General features: G+C 41.5%; 1 protein-coding gene across 1 annotated transcript in view; it reads right to left on the bottom strand.

Moving 5' to 3' along the window:
• The window catches only part of PLXNA2 (plexin A2), a 311,859-nt gene that overhangs the window by 198,441 nt on the left and 96,411 nt on the right, over window positions 1-17,007 (bottom strand).

The raw sequence follows: 17,007 nt of genomic DNA, 5'->3' as shown, positions 1-17,007 counted from the left end.
GATCCTCATTATTTCAGGAACTAATAGTTGATATTGGACCAACCCAAGCTATTCCTGCTTCCAAAATAAGCCATATTAAGTAGAGTAGAAGAAATATGTTCTTCCCACATTTACTTGACTGTCTCCAAAGTCTGTGTTAGGGGTAAGGGGAGAGGGGCATGTCAGTCTGCAGATGGACTGATTCAGATATACCTATAGGACTGCACCTTGTGAGATGTGACCTTATAGGGTGAGATTGGATGATATCTATCCTTCTATAGATGTAACTATCTCATTAGTTTCATTATACTTTGTAGTCCTTGGGTCTGGCACCTCAGTCTCCTTTCAGAAAGTAATCAGGGCTTGGTCTACAGAAGGTCCTGTCCCCAATGAGCCAACCTGAAGAAAGCAGCAGTCCCTGTAGAGTTCAAAGACACTAACTGGATTCGTGTTCCATTTCCCACTCTCCTCTCCTGGCAGAGAGAGGACATCACTTAGGTCTAATGCAGAACTGGGTCAGTGTGCCATGGATGACAGAAAGAGGTGAAAGAGAAGGGAAGGAGAAGGGGAAGGGAAATAAGCAGGGTGGAAGGGATTGAGGAGGCTGTCAAACTAAGAGGGGAGAGGAGCTTCTGGGGACCTTTCTTCTGGATTTCTCTTGTTCTTTCTTGGGTGGACTAGTCCACACAAGTTTCAGTTCCAGAGAAACAGCTATTTCTAAACAACGATTTGCCAGTTTAGACACAGTCCTCTCTTTCTTAATTCCCTCTACAACTTCCACCCCCCTGACTATGTTTCTATCTCCCTCTGGATCTGTTTTACACATACACACCACACCCCAAAACACATTCTATAGGTTGTTTTTTTTTTTTTTTTTTTTACTTCTCCCAAGTCCCAGAGAACTAAAATTTCAAGATTCTATGATTGACACCCCACTTCTTTCCAGTCCTCCCACCCCTCCACACAGACTTCAGATTTGGCTAACAGACCAACCTGGTTCTTCTGACAGACAAACCTTGCTCGGGTCATCTCATAGTGCAGTTTCTACCCTCTTTCCTGACATGTGTTCAAACCCCAGGTTTCTGCCATAATCCTCCAAGCTTGATGGACATTAGGGAGGCTAATGTTTTCCTGTAATTAAAGGTCCCTTCTCCCCTCCCTACCCCATCTCATCCCATCCCTAATCCCAGATAATTAGCTCTCTGATTGCTAGTGTTAGGCAGGAAACCTAGTGTTTGGAGAGGGATTTTGGGCAGACGGGTCAGGCAAACACTCGGCAGGAAACTGCGCTGGGAAAACAGGCTGTTCTTGGAGTGTGTTGTTTAAACAGCTTTGTGGCCCTCTCCTCCAAGGGAGTTGGTTCTCTCTGCATCAGCCTGGTTTGCTGTGCCCGAGGACTTGGATGGTACTTTCAGCTGCCTCCTGACCCTGACGGCACCTTCTGCTAATGGGATAACTTTCTTGGGTCTTCAGAATTTTGAAACTGGAGAATAATGGAGATATTTCCACATAATGCTATGCTCCAGCATGCTAAAGGGGAGGACAGTCCCAGAGGAAGTATTCTTTCCCATCTGAAAGTGTGTGTGTAAGCTGACTAGATCTGCTTCCCCTAGACTCATACTCCAGCAGGGATGTGGTCAAAAGGTTAATAAAATGAGTGGAGGTGACAACAAGAACTTTGTGACTCCCAGTGGCCCAAGAGGGAGGATGGGAAATCCTTACCCTTCAGTTGCTGACAGGGTCTAAACAGTGGTGGCAGAGGGCAGCGGGATCAGACTGGCTGATTCTCAGATTACCCACCTGAGACTGCCATTTGTTGACACAACATAGAGAGAACTTTGCTTTCTCCATTGTTCTCTTGAAGAGATGCTTCTAGTAATAATAATGATATTTTTGCGGGTGTTTTTCAATTTTTCAAAGCTGTAGCACCATCAACTATTGACAGCTGGAGATTTTATTATTTCCATTTTACAGATGAAGGGAGGTCCAGATAGAAGGAGACAATGGTAGATCTGATGCTAGAATACAGCTCATTTGGCTACTGGTCTATTTAGAACTTTAAACATAAGACCTTGAGAGGTCTGGGAGTCCTGATCCAGTGTAACACTCATTAAGCATCGACCATGCTGTACAAAAGGCAGCAGGGCCTAATAGAACACAGACAGCCTTAGAAACAGAAAAACTAGGGTTGTCAATCCCTACTGACTGGGCAACTCTGGTCACTTATACCCTTAGTGCCCTTTGAAATTTTCTAAAACTATAAGAGCAAATGCTGGCTGGAGTTTCCTCACCAATGAAATCAAAGGTTTATTATTATTATGTTTTGATGTGCAAGGAATTGTGGGTACAAATTTTAAAGGAAAATAGAACTTATCCTCAAGGAGTTTATATTCTAACAAATGTCTAATAAGATGTTACCCAGATGCTAGATTGGTAGGAAATTCAGGGCCACTGGGCTTCATATTTCACACTGATATTCCTAAACCCACTCCTAATCTTAACACATCCATATTTCATCAAGGTGATGGACTCATCTGTAAGAAAATAGATAATTCTACTAGAATTCAGGGCCCCAAAAACCCAGATAAGGGATAAAACTTCCTTCCCCTTTTTGCCTAACTCTGAGGGCTTAACGCGGGTTGGTAGAGGTCTCTGGTAGATTCCTTACTTGACTCTCCCATCTTAGCTTCTCTAATGAGCTCAGGACATGGGGGAGGAAATCGGCTGTGTATGGATTCCAGATGAGGGTATCAGGTTTGCCCAAAGTACAATCTGTGTGGCTTCTGAATCCCTGGATAGCAAACCTGGCTAGAATTCAGCTGCATGGAAATGGGGCCGATCAGAAGCCTTGCTGTGGGATGCCAATGAAATTTAACCCTGACTCTTCCCCCAACTTTCTGCCCCCTCCCTCTTTTGCCTAAATGCCATTTTCTTCCCCCCACCTCCATCTCACTCTACCACCTTAGTTCAGGCCCTCATCATCCGTCACCTATATTATTGCAATAGCTTTTTAATTAATTTGTTGCCCTACTCCAAACCATACACTATTCAGCAACAAAAATTATATTCCTTAAGCACAGGGGCAACCAAATCACACCTACTCAGCAAACTCCAGTGATTCCTTATTACTTTCACCATCAAGCATATGAAGCCCTTTGTTTGGTATGTAAAACTCTTTATGGCCCATTCTTTTGGATGGCCATACTTTTTTAATCTTCATGTATTCTTTTGGTTTCCACACTATTATCCAAATCATCCTGGCCCATTTTTGCTGTTTCTTGTACATGATACTAATTCCCATCTCCATATTTTGATACTATACATTCCTTATGGAAGTTTCCTTATGAGACTTAAAAGTTGTCTGCTTTAGGAGGGCTTTTCTTTTCCCCTCAATGCCCACTTCAAGTCCTATATCATACAAACATACATACATACATATATATATTCATATATATAAATAGATAACTCTGTAGAGAGATGTCAACTTAGAATCTTAAAGAACCTTAAAGTTCTTTGTAAATATTAGCTATTATACAGATTAATGATTATTTAAGGGTAGGCACTGTCTTATTCAACTTTGTGCTTTGCAGGGAGGATTCAAACTCTTTACACCCCTAGTGCCATGACATATTACATTGTCCCTTTGGTTAAATGGGCCTGTTTTCCCCTCTGCACCAAGGGCTTAATTTTCTAGTGTCTTGGCTTTAGAGCCCCTGACCCACTCCCAGAGTTCCTTGCCACTCCCTCTACCCCTAATTCAGCAGCCCTCAGCCCTTACCTGGGTCATTTCTTATTACTAGGCAGCCTAGAGATGGGCAGATGGGCCAGTTTTGACTGGTTGAGCTAAAATTTGCATCGTGCTTCAAAAAACTAGTTTGGGATCTAACTGAGAGGAGAACAGCAGGGCTTTAACTTCAATAGCCAATGCCTGAAGGCCAATCCATTTGAATTAAGCATTTTTACCTATTTTCCTTCCCATTCCCCAGCGTTGTATCCCTAAGCAAAACTTCAGTGAAAACCTTTCTAAACATGATGGTAGGGAAGAAGCACTTTTGGCCTCTTCAAAGCCTCCTTAAAGAATGATGGATGGAAGGGCAGAGGGAGACTGATGGGAAGATGGACAGCTGTCTTAAAACCTGTTTTAAAAAAAGACCCTTAAATTAAACAAAGCCCGGAAATGTGACCAAAAAACAGGATGTAGGAGAAAATTACTAGATTTGAGAGAGTATTAAGTTAGGCAGTACAGTGGATAAAGTATTGGGCTCAGAAACTGGAAGGCACGAGTTCAAATCCAGCTTCAGACCTTTATTTGCTGTGTGACCCTTAGCAAATCTGCCTTAACTTGTCTGCATTGGCTTTTTCAACTATAAAATGGGATTAATGATAGCACCTGCCTCCCAGCATTGTTGTGAGGATAAATTATGATTGATATTTTAAAAGAACTTATCACAGTTGCCTGGAACACAATAGGTACTTAATAAATGCTTATTTCCTTCCTTCCTCTCTCCAAGGATGAGAGAGTATGAATCACAGTAGTAGAGACTAAACATGGAATCATAAAAAATTACTGAAGCTGGAAGACACTTGAGAAATCACCTACTTTATTTAACCTGGTAATTTTCAAATGAGGGAGTTTCAGCCTAGAGAAATAAAGTGACTTGCACAGCTAGTTGTTGGCAAGATAATAGCTTCTATTTAGATAGAATTCTCAGATTTAAATAGCACTTTAAGGCTGCAAAGTGCTTACCTCATATACTTCTGTTAAGGTAAGTATAGTATTATCCCCTTTTACAGATGGGGAAACTGAGATATAGCTAGTAAGAGCACCTAAGAAAAGAATTCTTCTCACTGCATCACTGTACCTCTCTTCCAGGGCTTGAACCCTAAAGTCTGCTGATTCTGGGTCCAGGGATGTTTTACCCTATCCCCTGCTGGCTTGCATACTGGTATTTTACTAAATAACCTTGAGCAAATCATTTAATATTTCTGCATCTTGGTTTTGCTTCCCTTGAAAAGTAGAATCATGAGCTTTCTCTTTTATTTCAAGGTGCCATTGAGCGACAAACTGTTGTGAATATGTCCTATTACTCTTATAGTTATTAGCCTTGATTCTCATTGCATGCCATTTCCCCTGATTCCCTCCCCTTGCCCTTCCTCCCGGGGAATCATGGTGGCTATGTTAAGTAGTGGCTTTCAGCCAAAATCTGTACTTTATTAATTGCACGTCAACTACTCTGTGTAATGTTTAATGCGGTTTCCAGGTTGGATCAAATCCACAGCAAGAGGAGAAGACCACAGAAGCTGAATGTGTAGTCACTGGAGGAAGAGGGAAGAGATTTAACATGTCAGTGTGCCTCTTTATAGCTACCAATCTCCTATTTCCTTGGCACTCTCCCCGTGTTCTTATACTGGTGTGTGTCTATCTTCTCCACTGAAAGGGTGAGAGGTTAAGGGTCTAGTCCAAGTTCAGTTTGGGGTTCCTTTTCTAAAGACAGATGATGAAGATTGGAGGAGAGGCTGAGAAGACAGGTCAGAATGCTCAGAGGACCAGAAAATAGGGCTCTTTGGGATGAGGAAGAGAAGATTTAAAGGTGTCTTGTTAAGGACTTTCAATAATATTCAGGATTACAAAATAGGGACGAAACATGTTTAACCTATACTGGATTGTTTGCTGTGTTGAGGAGGGGAAAGAGAGGAGAGGGAGAAAAATTTGGGACACAAAGTTTTGCAAGAATGAATGTTGAAAACTACCTTTGCATGTATTTGGAAAAATAAAATACTATTAAAATGTTTATTGATTTGGAAAAAATAAAATTTAGGAGAAAAAAAGATTAGGGATAAGAAAGATTATTCAGGTCCTCTTCTAACAAGGGAAAATGAAATATATTTAAACTGCAACAGATCTCCTAAGAAAGATCTTCCTTGCTTACTTAGTCAATCGAGGTGATGGCCCTAGCTTTTATTCTGCCTCTAACTAGTACTGTGTTTTGCCCCCCAAAAGGGCAAATCCCTTCATCTCTTTTTTCTTCAATTTCCTCTTTAGTCAGATGGGGGTGTGGTAGGGGGACTAATAGCCTCATAAATGTCTTCTAGCTTAAATATCTTTCTGGGAGATGCTAAAATGGATGATTGAAGAGAGTAATAGAATCTCCAAACCACTAAGAACAGATCTCTTAAAAGTACTGACACCCTTGTGTCTGGGAAGGCTAGAAATAGAAGTTGGCTAACTGACCTTTGGGGACTCTTTAGAATCATGTAAACTAAATGCTAAGGGGGTAGAAACAAGATGTTTTTGAGCTTGTGGTATCTGGAATTTATCAAGCTGGACTGTTCACTCTGGGCAGTTCTCTTTCCCCAAGGGGAGCATTACTTTGCCACTTTTCCCTGTTCCCTTTTCTACACTGACAGGTACTGAGACCTCTATGACATGCCATTGCTGTGATGAATAGTTTGGTATGGAACTAGTAAGCACAAAGATATCAAAGAAAGAGAAAAAGGACCTACATGTACAAAAATATTTATAGCACATCATTTTTGTGGAGTCAAGAAACTGGAAACTCCAAGGGGGTAACCATAAATTGGAGAAATACTGAACAAATGATGGCATATGAAAACAATGAAATGTTGTGCAATAAGTTATGAGGAAAGAACAATTTTAGATAGCCCTGGGAAGACTTACATGAACTGAAGTAGAGTGAAATGGGCAGAACCAAGACAATAAAATAATGTATACAATCAGGAAAACATTGTAAAAACAAACAACTTTGAAAGACTTAAGATTTCTGATCTAAGTAATGATCAGCCATGATTCCCAGAGGGTAGATGTTGAAGCACATTGAGTGGACTTAAGATGCAGAATAAAATATATATTTTTGGACATGGATCAATGTAGGAATTTGTTTTGCTTAACTATGCATATTTAGGACATACTATACTTTTTCTAGAAAAATAAGAGAGGACAAGAGAAAATGTTTATTAATTTAAAAAATAAAATATTTGAAAGTTTTTAAAAGTTCTTTTTATGGTCTAGGGTTCTGGGAGAAGGAGATTTCTCTTCAGAGCAAGTTATTGAAATGAAAATTCTAGCTTCACTGAATTCTAGAGAGTGATCCCTTCATGTTTTACCCTTGATTTTCCGGACTATACCCTTCTAGCCAGGCTTACATTCTTTCTCTGCTTTTTCAGTCTAGCTGTGTTGCTCTAATCATTTCTAAACTTAAAGTAAGGGAGGGGGCTGGCTTGGGAGTCCTGGAAAATCATGTTTCTTTTTCTGTTTATCCACCTATTCTTCCCTAGCCACTGGGATTAGGACCTCCTGTCCTGTAGATGGGCTGTACAGAGTTGGAACCCAGATTCTTTTATCTTGCACAGGGATCTGTGGGAACCCAGCAGAGGCAGCATTAAGGGCAGTCAGAGGGGAGGGCAGGCCAGGATCTCCAGAGGGGTAGCAGTATCAGTAATAGCAGCATCAAACTGGGGGAACAGAGACTCCTGAGCAAGTATTTAGCAAGCACTTCTTGACTCTAGCGGCACTAATGGATTCTGTTATCTTGCCTGGACCCTTGTCTGAAGATCAGCAAAGCGCAAGACGGCTTTGAGTTAAAAATACTCAGCAAGCAAACGGGCTTAGGTGGGAACTATGTCATGGGAAATAGGGCCAATGAGAGGACTCTGGGCACAGGGGAACACGGTTGAGATGGGAGCTTCTGGAATGCTTGCCTCCCACCAGTTTTCATTCCACATGCATAGGAGACTGGGCAGCTGGCCAGGAGAGCAAAGCCAAAGGGAGAGCCACTGTCATTTTTTTTCCTTTTGAACAAAGTCTGGCGGGCTATCCATTGAGAAAATTGAGTTGATAAGGCATGCGTCAGCCCTGGCTCCTCCTCAGCACGGAGGTAGTTTGGCTTTTGGAAAAAAAGCTAGCTAAATTTAGGACCAGAAGATGGGGAGGAGGGGAGAAGGCAACAAACATTTATAAAGTGCCTACTATGTGCCTGGGCCTGTGTTAAGTGTTTTAAAAATAACGTGTCATTTGATTCTCACAACAAATGGAGATTGTATTAATCCCATTTTGTAGTTTAAGAAATTAAAGCAGAGTTTAAATGACTTCTCCAGAGTTCCAGAGCTAATAGATGTCTGAAGTCAAATTTGAATTTGGATCTTCCTACCTGTGAGACCTTGCCACAATTTCCTCACACATTAAAATAAGGGGGGTGTGTGTTAATTTGGTAATATTAGATCATTGAACCCTAAATTCTATGAATAGATTGGGACCTTGAGGAACATCCCTAAGGCAGAGAGATTGAAAAAGAAGAGACATATCCAGTGAAATCTGGTGCCCTTTCAAAAAAAAGGCAGGGGTCTATTTCATTTCATAGTCCAGAAAAGGAAAATAAATCCCACCTACTCCTAGATGGAAGAGGAGATAATTGACCCCTCTTCCCTCTCCCATATTCCCTTCTCTCTTCTTTGCATTAGAAGGATGATCAAGGGCAAGACCTCATCCCATAGCTGGATTCAGAAATGTACAGATTACTGAATTAACTGGATTCTTTTGTGGTTTGCCACTATCCTCAGGACTATTTAAGGAACCTTAAGATGTGATCACCCATCCTTAACCCTTTTCTAGGATTCCAGAATCCCAGTGCTGGATGGAAACTCTGTCTCCAGGCCAAGTGGAAGAGTGGGGGCTTAAATCTAGGTCTTCCCACTTCGTTTAGTGGAAATTTGCAAAATAATAAATCATGGAGGACCCTTGCTTTGCACACGGCGCCTGGCTAATTCATTCTGCTAGCTAATTTCAAGGCTCCTCCCTTTTCCCACCCCAATCCCCTAGTGCTCAATCTGAGTAATTTTGAGCTCACACAAACTCAGCACCTGAGCTTGCACCTGGGGCTATGGAATAAGGAGAAAGGCAATTGCAAAAACAGACAGCAAAGCCAGGGCCTGTGGGAAAATGTCAATCCTCTGACTTGAGTAGCCAGTTTTTACAGATTTAATACAGAGAACATTTATTAGGCTATGTGAGAAGCATTGTGCTAGATGCCAGAAATACAAAGATAAGGACGGTAAGGAAAGATAAGTCCTGCCTTCAAGAAGCTCCTCTATGCACCACCCCCTTTATGGGGGACGGGGAGAATCTAGATAATTGATATTCACAGAATGAGCCACAAACTTCATTTTGGCCAATTTTTGTTTTAAAATCTTCACCACAAACAAACCTTTGCAAGACTAGCACATTACCTGGTCCCAAATTGCCTAGTATTAATTGCTTAGAACACTCTGGAATGGACCTGCAGGTTAGTATCAACTAAGAGGATGATGATGATGATATTAAAACTCCACAAGGTATCAACCCATCACTTCATTTAAGGCTGGTGGTGAGAGGCCCAAAGCTCTACCTTGGCAAATGGGGACCACATCCATTAACTAATTATTTTGCAATGAACTCCACCGAACCTCATTGTCTGCTGTTCCTGCTCTCCAGAGGGGCTCTAATAGACTCAATGCACACTAGATAATTAAATATCAACACATGTATCCCCTGCCCAGTGCGGGACTGGTATTTGCTCTATTAATTAGGATAAGAATGGCCTTTGAAGACAAGAGTATCACACAGAGATGGCCACCAAAGTGAGAGGTTCATGCTCATGGAAGTAAGAAATCTTTTCTTCTCTCTATTCCATTGTTTCTTCCTGTGGATGTGGGATTGGGGCTGGGGGAAAGGGAAAAGGAGGAAGAGAAGGAGGGAGAGGAGGAAGATGAGAAAGAAGAGCAGAAGGAGGAGGAAGAAGAGGAGGAAGAGAACAGGAGGAGGAGGAAGAAGAAAAGGAAGAGGAAGAGGAGGACCAGAAAGAGAAGGAGGAGGAGAAAAAAGAGGAGGAGGAGGAAAAGGAGGAGGAGGAAGAGGAGAAGAAAGAGGAGAAGGAGAAGGGAGAAAAGAAGGAGGAGGAAGAGGAGGAGAGTGGAGAACTCCCTGCCCCCCCAGTGAGGCTCCCTGTCCTGCACAGGCCACAGCAGAGCTGGTTTCCTGCTCTAATGCAAGCCAGCCTAGACAACTGGCACACAGAGCTTAATGACTATGTTTCTGCTTAATATAAATTGTGGTTATTTAACCGCCCAAATACCAATTCCCCACTGAGCTCTCCGTAGTTAAGACACCACACACACACACACACACACACACACACACACACACTCACGCCTGGGCTCACCAGGCACATTTGCAAGCACCTGCAAGTTGCTCCTGTTTCATCCTTCTTTGCCCCTTTGAGAATTGTAGTCTGGTTCCCTCTAGTCAGGGGGTGGGAATGGGGAGTGGAATCCTTTCCATATAAACTTGAAAACAATTAGGGTAACTGATGAAGGGAGCTTTTGTACATTTTCTTAATTTCAGAATGGAAAAGTTCCTCCTCCCTTCTCCCTTCTCCCTAGCACTATGGAACTCAGAATGAAACGGGGATCATAGATTGGTAGTTGGAAAGGAATTTAGGAACGAAACCAACCACCTTTTACAGAGGAGAAAACCAAAGTGTAAAAAAAGGGGGATACACAGATAGTACTTGTCAGAATAAAATCTGAACTCATATTCTGTGACTCTCTAGTTCAGCATTCTTTCCATTGAATTTGTCCAAGCCCTTTATATTACAGATGAAGAAAATGGGACTAAGAGAGATAAAGGGATTTGCCTAAGATAGTAAATAAAAGATTCAGGTCCTTCAATTTCGAAATTATCACACTCCTTAACACTTTTCTAAAAGCAGGGGAATGGACTAAATGACCTTTAGATAGCCCCATCAGTTTACAAAGTCTGTGATTCAAGGTACAGGAAAATTCATGATGGAACAAAGGAAGACTGGGTAGTTTCGGAGAGCCACTGGTATTAGTCCTCAGAAAGTAGTGGGCTTCTATTAAGAACTTACTTTGATATCTCTCACCAAGCAATGATATCATAATAAGGCCTCATCAATTCCATCCAAGGCACTGAGCAGTGAGAAAAAGGATGGCCACAGCAGACATATGAAAACCACATCTAGGAGTGAGAAGATTAATTCTTTCTTTCACTGAGTATTCAGAAAAATTCAGTGAAACAAATGCTGAATGGGGAGTTTTAGAATTTAAGTTCCAATTCTGACTATGGTGAATATTATCTGTGTGAGTTTGGTTAAGTGCCTTCTCTTTTGTGGTTCTCAGTTTCCCCATCTGTAAAATAAGAGTGTTGGTCTAAATGACCTCCAATATCCTTTCCATCTCGACATCTGTAATCCACTTAGTTTCATCAATTTGATTCCTTTCAGGAGAATTCCTCCATTTTACATTAATGATGGTATTTCTTTTGAAATAAGGAAATTTAGAGGACGGGTAGCTTTGTGGGGAAAGATAATGAATTCTGAGCTGGATTAGTTGAACCATCTCAGGATGGTTATGGAACAGAAAGGTGGAGATGTTCGGGAGGTGACTGGAACTGTGAGACGACTTAATGAGGGAGATTAGAGCTATACATAGAAGAAGTTCTTGGAAACTAGTGAGATTATCAAGAAAGAAGGTCTAGGTAGAAAGAAAAAAATTCAGAATAGAACTTTGGGTTATATACTCCCAGTTAAGGGATAGGAAATGGAGGAAGCAAATGCCTATAAGAAGAATTATCCTATAGATATGAAAAGAACCAGGAAAGAACAGCATCATGGACGGCAAAGGATGGGAAAAGATCCAGGAAGAAGCCATGATCCAGAGGGTCAAAAGCTGAGAAGACTTCCAAAAGGAGGAAGACTAAGAAAAGTCTATCTGATCTGCATATTAAGAGATCACAGCTAACCTGGGAGGAAGCAGTTGCCATTGAATGGTGGAGCAGGAAGTCAGATTGCAAGAGGCTGAGAAGTGAACAGGAGGGGAGGAAGAGAAATCAGAGCTTTTTCTAAGAGTTTGGCATGAACAGGAGGTGAGATCCAAGATGAAAGCTTGAGGGGATAGTAGGGTTTGGGGAATTTTTCTTTTAAGGACGAGGGAGAGGATATTTATAGGCATCTAAGAAGGAGTCAGTAATTAAAGAGATTTTTTTTTTTTTTTAATTAGGGGAAATTTAATGGATGGGGGGAATAGATGGAAGGATTAAAATCTTTTTGTTAGAGATTGGCACAAATGGAAAGGACTAGTTCCAAAATAGAAATGTTAGTATGCTAGAGTAGGAGAGACTTTTCTATATATGACCCATTTGGATCTTTGGGCAAATCAAGTCATTTCTCTGGAACCTGAGTTTCCTCTTTTGAAAATGAGAGGGTTGGGGTGGATGACCTTTAAAGTCCCTCCCAGGCTCTAAATCCTACCACCTTACAATTCTATTGTTTCAGGTGGCTCTCAGTTCCCCACTGGAGTTAGATTGGATTGCCAACTGTCCCTCCTTTGACCTAGGTGTTAGGAGCTCTTCCCCAGATGTGTGGGCCTTCCTGTTCTCAGCCAACCACAGCAACCAATGTCTTCAAGACCTCCCCCAATTCAATGTGGATGTGTGGATGTGTGGGGGTGGTGGTGTTGGGAGAGAAATAAGGGGTCTTCTGTGCATCTCTCATTAGTAATTCACCTCCTCTTCTGCTGAGCTCTGCTCTCCCCCTCCCTTCTCCATCCCCCCATATGCAGATGGCTTTGTTTTCCAAACCTGATAGATGCTGACAGGGATATTGTTCTCAGCATCACCAGACTGCCAGAGGCTGCTTAAGTCAAATGATTTTCTTTCCCCTAATAACTTGGAGGATTTTTTTCTCTTAAAAGCAAAAGCAGGGGAAAAAAAGTATTTTTCTAATGTCTCTTGTTTGCCTTAAAGAGACAGAGTGTCATTTACCCTCCTCTCTAGTCCGAAGTCAAATGAAAAGAACTTTAAACAAAGACCAGCCTTCCTTGAAGCAATTATTAGTGACTGGAATAAGGGAAGAACTGAGATGGGGCTGGGGGATGATCTCTAGAGAGTGGTGATTGACAGGCTGATGGGAGGTAGGAGTATGTGGGAACTGTACTGGAGCCAGGTGGGGGAGGGTGGGAAAAATATCAGCCACTCACAGAGGCACAGAATGTGTTGTTGGGGAGGTAGAGGGTATAAGGAATGGCTGGAGAAGAAGGAAAGATGCCAACAGAAGACTTCAGAAAATCCTTCTACGGAATCGATTTTGGCCAATCCCAAGATGGAGGAATGAGTTTGGCTTGGCCAAAAATCTGAGTCCATGGCAAGTCTCCAGCGGCCCCTAAATTCTTTTTTTTTTCTGAGCCCTACCTTTCAAAAGAGACTAAATAAATGAGGTTGAAATCACTTCCCTTCTCCAAATTCCCCATCCATCATATAGCATGGAGCCAGTAACAGAAAATTACTATCCAGTTGTTCAGGGAACTGTGCCAGATACTGTGTGAACCCATAGCATCATGAGAACTTAAGCTGGACAATATCTCAGAGCTCTAAGACACAGTTCCTGCTCTCGAGGGGCAAGGCTAACACTCACTAAAAGTTATCTAGCAATACTGGGTGAAGTGTGATGGAAGACAAAATGAAGAAGGCATATAATGATTACTCCTGAAGCTCAGAGGAGGGAGAAGTCAATGAAGATATGGGTGCTAAAAGAATCTTCATAGCCTAGGAATGGGAAGATCTCCCTGCCTTTGCACAGGTGCCTCATTCCTGGAGGGTACCTCCTCACCTCTCCCTCTGGGAGTCTTTAATTTTCTTCAGATTTGAGCTGATGTCATCTTCTACATGAGGCTTTTCCTGCCCCCTCCCCCATCTCTAGCTGCTAATATTTTCTAGTCCCTCAAATGAACAGTTTTTGCATATATTTACATATGTGTTTGTTGTCTATTCCAATAGAATGTAAGATCTGTAAAGGCGGGAACTTAAAAAAAAATCCCAACATCTAACACATTGTCAGGCAATTGGGAGTCCTTAATAAATACTTGTTTATTGGTTGAATTAGACCTTGGAGGATAGGTAAGGTTTGGAAGATCAGTTTCAAAGCCTTTACAAGCAGAAATTTTTAGGTTTGTTGGATGAGAAGATAGACAAATTTGACTGATATAAAGAAACTCGTTGGCAAATAAATAGTGGGAGATAAAGGCTGGCAAATTAGATTGGGAGCAGAGTAAGAAAGGCTCCCCAGTGTCAAGGTTTGATCTTGTAGGTAGGGGAGTCATTGAAAGTTTCTAAAGAGAGAAATGAAGTGCAAAGGAAAAGAGATAGTGGTCAAAAGACTAATTTATTCCATTTCCAGGTGTTTTCTCTTCCTTTGCTACAAATACAAATAAACATATATAACACACACCCATGCATTCACAAGCACACACATGCATACAAATATAACACTTTCAAGTGCCTATTCCTTAATGTTACACACTCTTCCCCCTTCCAGATATTCTAAGAGCATTTCACAAGGAATCTTCTCATCTATAGACAGCCCAAGCCACCAAATGTCTGTCTTACATCTAGGCAGAAGGATGTGAGTACATGTTCCTGACACTTAGATAAACCCCAAAGCCCTTGGACTTTGGTTCACTCTGATGGTAACTGTCCAAAAGAAGCTGGACTCTATTTCCAATAGAGTGGGAAGAAGCCTGCTCTTTAGACAGGGATGAGAGTTTGCTCCTAAAATTTTTGGAAAGGAAAGCTTAAGATGACCCAATTAGCTAGCTGCTTTTCAGGCTCTAGAGACCAGAATAATGGGTATTAATTAAAGTGAGACCTCATTGTGAAGGGGTGTGAGAGGCTATAGAGATTCTCCCTGGTTAAATACTGTGATCATTGTCAGTACCCTTGAGTACTAAGGCAGGAGGTATGGTAGAAAGAATACGGGACTTATGGGGACTGGAGACTTGGATTTCAGTCTTTTCTTTACCTCTCACCAACTCTGGGATTTTGAGTGTTAGTCAATAGGCACTGATAATGTGTTTACTCAAGCACTACACTAAACAGTGGGAATACAAAGAAAAATAAAAATATGGTCCCTGCCCTCAAGGAAATCACATTCTAAAGGGAGAACAAGCACATGTATATATAAAATACTTGTACTTACAAATATGTATGTGTGTATCTGTTTTTACATATGTATTTCTCTCCCCTTCTCTCTCACTCTCACCTCTTCCCTCTTTCTTTTCTTCCCTCCCTCCTTCTTCTCTAATACTGGGTTTGTATTGCAAGTCCAGAGCTGGTCTCACTGTTTCAGCTGAGCTTTCCCCACGGGCAGGAAGAGGGATTTACCAATGAAAATGCTACCAGCTGAACTGGCATTAATTAACCATATTGGGCATGGAGCTGGGGAGTGGTGGTAGTAGTGGATCGGGAGAGTCTGGAAATGAAAATTAATCCTCTCTTTGTCAGCCTGATCCTTAGATCCACAGAGGGATGGGCAAGGCCAGGCCAGGAGTATTGGCTTATGTAGCATCTGCTCCAGCAGTCTGCTCCAACTTTCATCACCCTGTATCCTGACTAGGAATGCTGGGCATGCATAGTAATTATGATACATAATATATTCAGAACTTTATCTGTTGAGTGGTGGTAGGCATGCACAGGGGAGCACTTCCTCTCCAGCAATTCCTCCCTCAGGTACTTGTCATTTCTACACCTTGATGACCACCTCTACAGGCACCTGTGTGTGGGCAACTGTCCCTTAGGGTTCCATCCCCATGATGCTCTTCGCTTGATAAAGGCCCAAATTCTCTGTTATCATGACTTTCAGATCTCTGAGTGCTAATTTGACATGCTGGTGATACCCTATAGGAGCCTCAAGATTTGCTTTCATGGTCTTTCTAGCTGTCCTGCAACTGAACCCCCAATTAGAGTGTAAGCTTCTTGAGAGCAGGGACTGTCTCATTTTATTTGTTTCCTCAGCATTTAGCAATCTTTGGCACATAAATTCTTTTGCTGTTTATTTCATTCATATTTATTTTATCTTAAATCCTATGGTTTTTAAAGGAGGGTGTGTGTGTTGTGTGTGTGTGTGTGGGGGATGGATGGAACTGCTGTCTTCTGGTGGGAAAAGACCATCATTCATTCATCTCCACTTTCTCTCTCCATCTCACCTCCCCCCAAATAATTTTTTGCTTTGAGTTAAAAAAAAATTCTTAGAAATGGTTCTGCTTATAGGTGATAATTCATGTGCTAATTAAGAACGCCAGTATCCATTTGATACATTTGAAAATGGGGAAAGATGATGAAAGGTATTTCTGTCTCTACACAAAGGTAGCTGGATGTGGCTAATAGAACCATGGTTTGTCAACTTCTGACTCATCTAATCACTAGACAAAATCATAGAGTTGGAAGGAATTTCATAGATCTATGCCAGGGATCAGTAAATTCTGGCCCATGGACTAACTTTGTTCTGCTGTCTGCTTTTGTATGGCTTGTGACCTAAGAATGGTTTTTAATACTTTCTTTTTCCCTGAGGCAATTGGGGTTAAGTGACTTGTCAAGGATCACACAGACAAGAAGTGTTAAGTGTCTGAAGTCAAATTTGAACTCAGGTCCTCCTGACTTCAGGACTGGTGCTCTATCCACTACACCAACGAGCTGCCTCTTTAATACTTTTAAATAAAAGTTGATTATGTAAAAACCATTCTCAACTTGCAAGGTATTTCACCTTGGGGGAATTCTATTCATTAAATTTAGAATTATAATCAGCTAATATCTCCCAAGGAGGTGGTCTATAAATCCTAGATTAAGAACTCTGCCTTAAAAGAATAAATGGGAAAATATAGGGGTTGAGGAGCAGATGAGTAGATGATATAGGTTTAGAATCTGGAAGATCTGGACTCAGACACTTAGTTGTGTGACCCTAGACAAGTCATTTAACCCATTTGTCTCAGTTTTCCCATCTGTAAAATGAACTGGAGAAGGAAATGACAAATCGCTCCAGTAGCTTTGCCAAGAAAACCCAAAATAGGATCACGAAGAATTGCACATGATTGAAATGACTGAACAATAACAACTGGACAATAACAACAAGGAGTTGAGGAAGTTGGAAGTTGGGTGAAGAAAATCTTATTATTAATGGATTACTG

The sequence above is a fragment of the Antechinus flavipes genome, chromosome 4, assembly GCF_016432865.1.
Source record: "Antechinus flavipes isolate AdamAnt ecotype Samford, QLD, Australia chromosome 4, AdamAnt_v2, whole genome shotgun sequence".
Classification (NCBI taxonomy): domain Eukaryota; kingdom Metazoa; phylum Chordata; class Mammalia; order Dasyuromorphia; family Dasyuridae; genus Antechinus; species Antechinus flavipes.
Note: the sequence above shows the minus strand (reverse complement) of the source record. Positions and strands in the feature narration are given on the sequence as shown.